The sequence below is a fragment of the Solanum tuberosum genome, unplaced genomic scaffold (assembly GCF_000226075.1).
Source record: "Solanum tuberosum cultivar DM 1-3 516 R44 unplaced genomic scaffold, SolTub_3.0 scf00044, whole genome shotgun sequence".
NCBI lineage: Eukaryota > Viridiplantae > Streptophyta > Magnoliopsida > Solanales > Solanaceae > Solanum > Solanum tuberosum.
This window is the reverse complement of record NW_006238970.1, coordinates 1,916,420-1,923,385: the sequence shown is the minus strand read 5'-3', so window position 1 is coordinate 1,923,385 and position 6,966 is coordinate 1,916,420. Positions and strand designations below refer to the sequence as shown.

The window sequence follows — 6,966 nt, the reverse complement described above, 5'->3', positions numbered from 1 at the left end:
TTTACATATTTTGGAGTAAATTTTATTTTATTTTTTTAAAAAAGAATAAAATTAACTTGCTGACATATGTGCTTAGATCATATATGGATTAAATGATTGAAGATGTTGATGTGAAATACAAAAACCATATCTTGATCAAAGAAAGTCAGATTTGCCTCTCTCCTTTAGTGGTTTTTGCCCAATTCCTTTATCACAGATTTAGTATTTTTTGTTTTGTATGGAAAAATATATTGTTTTTTTCTCTAACATATCAATAAAATAATAATGAATGACTATAGTGAGACTGATCTTTAACATTATCCCTGTCAAAATATGGTCTGGAACGCATAAATTTGTGGTCTTATTTGGAGACAAAGTGGTAGGTTTATACATTCTTCATTCATGTGATCAACAATTATCCACTATACAACATATAGTATATTATATGAAGTGGGGTGAGCTGAATTTGGACGGACTAAAATTACTGAATTAATAAATGTCAGGTTATTGATTTTTATTGCATGATTTGTCCATCAAACAGGTTGGTATTTATTTATTTTCTTCAAATACTGATTTTTAATTTGGTTTATTTAACAATCGAACTTATGTCTTAGGAAATAAGTTCTTTAAGAATACAAAATATGACTTGTAGCATATTATGATATGAAAATATAAATTCATGCCATGAGAAAAAGTTATTCGTCTTGAGGGATAAAAATTAAAGATCAATATTATCAACAAAAAATGATACAGTTGAATTTATGTGAAGCTAAGAGCATGTGTCTTAACTAATTTTTTAAGGATCGTTTATTAGTGATTTGAATATTAATTAATAGCTAAAAAAGTAAGTAATTAGTGTGAGATAAAGTGGAGTAAAAAGTATAGATCCAAATGTCTCAGTGAGTTAGCAAGCATATCTAGGAGCTTAGTCCAAGCTCCAAGAGTGCTTTTGAATGAAAGAACTTACCAAGGAATAAAGCAAAGCAAAGACAAATTTGATGCTCAAGAAAATAGTATATGTTTATTGTATTGTAGGGATTTAGAATACATTTATAAGTGAATGAAATAAAATTATTTATAGGTTATAATGGAAAGATCTCAGTCAATAAAAAATTTATATCAAGACCAATGACCTTGAGCCGTTGGCGATGTTGTTGTTAGTGTGAGCTAAGTCGTCCATGCACCTGTTATCGATGAGTTTACCCCAATACAAGTAGAAAATAGGGGCAAAGTGCAAATGATTCGCTCAAAAGAATCATAAACTAATCTGTTAAATTTTTATTAAGTATAATTTATTGGTCTGTTATTGTATATTTTTTTAGTACCTAATCACATTAAAATTTTCTTTATTATATTCATTATATGGAACATCATATCGAAAAGAAAGAAGGTATTTTGATAAGATTTCTCCTAAATTAATTTGATAACATATCAATCTAACTTTTTCATGGGTTAAAATGAGTTAAATTCAATTAGATTAAGATAACAAATAAATGGGTCAATTACCAATTCGAATTTAAAGATGTTAGGTGAACCATATTTTAATAGATTAATTTTGCCATCACAAATATTACTGTATAGTCACATATAAATATAAATACAATATATATAAGTCAAATTCATCGGTGGCCCCCTAAAGTTGACATGAAATTTCACTTAGACATTTTAATTGGACAATGTTCATTTAAACATTTTATGTAGGGTCCCGCTGTATCATTTTAACACTTTTTGCTTACATGACACAATGAATATGATACACTCATTATATGCGCGTGAGAGGCATATTTAACTATTTTTTATTTTATTTTCTTTATCTTTTTCCCCATTTTCAGCCACCATCTTCCCAAACTTAAACTCCTTCCATGAAAATACAGATCTGATGGTGACAGAGGACGCAGTGAATTTCAGCAGCAGAAATTTCCTCAAGTTTGAACACATTTTCTTATTTTTTTCCCTTCTTCCTCCTCAATTTAGTTTGACAAAAAAAAATAATCCATATCTTACTTCTTCCTTTATTTTTAGAATTTGAAGCACTTAAAAAGAGATAGGTATTGATGGAGGAACGCACATCACATCGCATTTTCCCTTTTTTTTAGTAGTTGATCTACGATTCTACATTCAATGATGCTCTCTGATTATTGAAAGGTCTAAAAAAAAATTCAAGAAACTAATATTTAGTACTGGAGAACTCATGTTTAGCACAAGACTTTGATTATTGGGATAAAACAAATCAATTTTTGATAAGAAAATTCGTGGGGTTGGGATTGTTTTCTGCAAAAAGCGCCGGAGAAGTTGGGTTGGGGGGATGTGGGGTGCAGGGGAGGTGGATGGAGTGCTGAAAAATTAAATTTAAAGAGTTAAATTATTTAGGTAAAATGCTACATGTCATTCATTCATTGGGTATTTTTTTTTTCTTAAACTTAAAATTCATTGTTTAAGAATTATTTTGAACATAAATGACAAATGTCCAAATTTAATTCAACACTTTACACGTCAACCGTAAGTGTAGCATACACACCTACTATATTTTTATTGATTATAAAAGAAGTGTCAAAATGACACAATGAGACTCTACATGAGGTGTTTAAAATGAACATCATCCAGTTAATGTGTCTAAATGAAAATTTATGTCAACTTTAGAGAGTCATCGATAGGTTAGGCCATATATATATAAGGAAGAAAGATGATTGATCATCACCAAGTAGAAAAGAGTCAAACATTCACGTGTATATGGATTGGATTTCTTATTTGATTATTATTAAAAAAAATTGTATAAGCAATTATTGTAAATATATGATTGATGCTAGGAATGATACGGGGTGAGGTGCATATTGACAGATGTTGTATTTCTAATTCAACTTATCAATTGTAAGACAAAAAGTAGGCCAACTAGCACAGCAATAACATAAACATCACTATCATATATATTAGTAAATTATCTTCTTCTTTTTTAAAAAGAAACTAAGTAAATGGGCCATAAAATTCAAAATAATTACAAATTTATACTTAAATTCAAAGTAATTTCTGAAATACTCATTATCTCATAAATAATTATAGTCCATACCTCCCATTCATTAAGACTGATAATTTTCACTTAAATAATATTAAATTAGTATCATATACTGTATTTGTATTATTAAGGTTGATATGATGTCCCGTTATCCTCATCGCTTTCCTTCTACTACTACTCTAGCTTGAGGTATTGAGTTCCTCATGGTTTACTCTTTGGTGTCATGAGTCTTAGGTATTCCCATGATTTACTCATTAATGCATGTTCATGAAAAAGCTTAAGTTTTGAGAAAATGAGTCAACTTGATTTGATTTCTACATGTTTATGTGCATTTGAGTTTGAGTTGCATATAGACTTCATGATATGATGCTTTGAACATGCTTTAGATTGGAGTTGATGTTTCCTTCTCGGATATGTGCATTTATGTGATTGTGTGCATGATTGGGCTGCTAGATTTGAGTTCTTTTCCTTCATGTGATGTCTAGATCCCATTCGAGGACGAATGTTCCCAAGAGGAAGATAATGTAACACCTCGAAATCAAGAAGTCTAGAAAAGGGGCCAAATGGGGGATCACCAGACCAAACTTGAGCCATGGTACCCTTCACGGGTTGTGAAGGGCACCATGGCTCGTGGTGGTGCCCGTGAAGGGTAGGCAGAATCCTCCCCAAGGTCAGCCTCCTCCCACGAGCCCCTAGACGGGTCGTGAAGAGCCAAACGGTTCGTTAGGTTGGTCGTGAAGGGGCAATGCCACAAGGAACATCTCCCCAGGCCACTGGTAAGGACCATGATTGCCACCACGGCCTGTGAAGTCCTTGACGGCTTGTGAGGGCCACCATCTAGGGGTTCGCATCAGCTGTAATTCAGTGACAGCTGAGTCTTTTCCTAATTATTTTATCTTGATACTATGTCGTTTTGCCCTTACCTAGAACCCCATATATAAGTGATTTTAACTCCAAAATAACACATTTTTATTCATTCTCTTCTCATTCACCAAAAGAAGAGCAAGTCTTTCTCTCCCAAAATATTTCTCTCTAGAAAACTTGAAGAAGAAGGATTCAACCTAGAGTTTCAAGCCAAGTCTCCAATTCCTCCATTGAAGTTGAGCAATTGGCATTGAGGTATGATAATTTTCATCAATCGATTCCTTCCATTCATAGAGTTCCTAAATTCTCCAATTTTCAAAGTTAGAAATCCCTAATTGAGTTAGGATTTTTATTCTATGTTATGGGTTCTCTTAATTATTGATTTAATTGATTAATTTATGATATTTTGTGCATGAATTGAGTTAATCTCATGTTTTTATTGTCACGCCCCGAGCCTACACTCTAGGCGGGACTGACACTCAGAGACCATTTTTGGCCCCAAGCGAACCCTTGGCCTGGCTTACTTAACTCAGCGGAAGACTTAACTCAATGAAACAATCACAAATAATAACTTAAAGAATAATAAGTTGGCCAAAATGGCACTTAAGTCTTAAACAACATCTGAAAGATAAAGAAAGACATCTGAACTAATAACTATCTGACTGTCTATGAAGCCTCTAAAATTCTGAGATGGATGTTGTGACAAACCCCACAACATCCTAATAAATGAAAGACTGAAAGCGAATAAAAGAGTCCTCCAGAACGCAAGGAGGCTCACCACTGACTCTGAGCTGCTCAACTGGATCAACGAGGTGCTGGATGCTGATCCTTGTTACATGCGTCTGCATCATAATAAGATGCAGGCCAACTGGCATTAGTACATTGAATGTACGAGTATGCGAGTTGGAATGCTAAACCACACATAGGCTAGAAGGAATCTGAAAGAAACTAAATAACTTACCTGGCTCACTCAACTCAACCTGACTGACTCATTTCAATATAAAGCAATTTAAAGCAAGTGCAATATAAAGAAAAACTGTTTAAAACATGATATAAACTCTGTGTGTATGCAAAGATACAATAAATCTGAAATGTATGTAGAAATACGAATGAACTAATGTATATAGAAATACAATAACTGTTGTGGGAGTTTCTCTAAACGACAACCATCACATAAGAGCTATAGTGATGATAGAATGATCAACCTCACGCTGCCAGAGCATTCTATACCCAGCCAAAGGTACAAAATCTGAACTGCCTAATGGATCCGCTAGTCTAATTTGAAAAAGGATTCATCTAAAAAGTATGAACCTCTTCTACCCATGATGGCTACATGGTTCTATGGGGGCTGTGGGTTCTTTGAACGCTCCCCCAATTCGGTGCTCAATACTACTCCCAAAAATGTACTGGCTCTTATGTTTTTAAAACATATTTCCTCTGTGATTTGAGATTAGTGCTCAAAAACTTAGCTCAAAGGCTATCTTGGAAATCAAAGTTTCCCTTCTTGTTTCATTTAGGAAGCAATTTCTGTTTTCTGAAAACTAGCCCGAAGGCTCTTTGGAAATCTCAATTTCCAATCTTGTTTAAATGTGAAAACATTTCTTTTAAACTTCTTTGGGAATACGTAGTCCCTATATACCTCTTTGAAGAAAAGAACTTCAAACCATAGCTTTACTCTTGCTTAACTTCAAAACTTAAGTCTTAAAAATGACGTTAAAACATTATTAAAGACCCTTGAGAACTTTGAGAAACTTTGCTTTGACTTACTTCTTAACTTCTAGACTTGACTCTTAACTTCTTTGACTTTGAACTTAACTTTCCTTGAATTGAATTATGGATTCAAGGTTCATGATTTCATGTTTATGGATGATTTCATGATGTTTAGATGTACTTTAAGAGTGTTGGAATCGACTAGGAAATATAGGTACATCACTTAGGAACACGTACAAGAAGGTGGGGAACAAATGGGGAGAACTGGTGACCCTGGCGCTCTGAGAGGCGTGGGGCGCCAGGCCCCAAACCTCAGAGAGCTGGGTGGGGCGCTCTGGCTGGGTCGACGTGCTAGAGGCCAAACCTCAGAGAACATTTTGGGGCGCGCTGAGAGGCGCGACACCCCAACCCATGTACCCAGGTGTTAGCCAAACCTCAGAGAACATTTTGGGGTGCGCTGAGAGGTGCAACGCCCCACCCCCTGTACCCAGGTGTTCTCGACTTTTCTCCTCCGTTTTCATCTCTAAACCCTCCAAACTTCCATGATACTTCCCAAACCCTAGGATCAGTTGTACCCTCAATATACAACCAATCTAACTCGAAAAACAACCCGGAAACATGAATCAATTCAACACTAGGCATTCAACAATCAACCCACAAGAATTCAACAATGTTCTTCAAGAACTTCACTTTCTTAACATTCAAACAACTCCAATTTCGCTGAATTGAAACAAATTAGTGTGTGGGTGAACTAAACCAACATGAAACAAATCTCACATACCTTAATAGGGATCACCTCCGACGAATTCCACTCGCAAAGCTTGACCGATCTTGATGAATTCTTGCCTTTTTCTCCCTTTCTTCTTCTTTTTTTCTCTCCTCTCCAAGCCCTAAGCGTATTTCTCAATTCTCCAAATTGACTAAGTCATGTTTTTACCCCAATAAATCCCTAAAATCAAATTAGGAAATAACTTAGAGAAAAGACTAGTTTGCCATTCCCTAAATCCGGATTGGGACTTTCCTCAATCCAATAGTCCAACTTCCGAAAGACATATTTTACTCATACGATGTCGAAATCGTGCAATCTCGGCGGCGTTGGAAAGATATCTCCAAGGGATCTCCAACCATATCAAGATATTCTCCTAAATCCTCATGATATAGGAGTTATGGCCGTTTGAAAATGACCAAAACTCACTTTCTTAACTTAGACAAAATTTCCAGATTTCCTTATTCTTTCCAAAAATCAATATTTTCATATTTTAAAATATTTATAGTTGTTTCTAGGTGCGAGATGTTATAATATCTCCCCCTTGGGAACATTCGTCCTCGATTGAGCTTTATTTCACTATGCTAAGGATGGTAACATCAAGTTCAACACTCAACAAGCAAAACAATTAACACAT

At 34.7% G+C, this 6,966-nt stretch overlaps 1 long non-coding RNA gene across 1 annotated transcript; it reads left to right on the top strand.

Moving 5' to 3' along the window:
• The first annotated feature begins 309 nt into the window (after positions 1 to 309).
• LOC107059883 (uncharacterized) lies at positions 310 to 2,046 on the top strand. The gene is made up of 2 exons (XR_001473007.1): positions 310 to 520; positions 1,812 to 2,046. It is a non-coding gene; the product is annotated as an uncharacterized lncRNA (long non-coding RNA).
• The last annotated feature ends 4,920 nt before the right edge of the window (positions 2,047 to 6,966 follow it).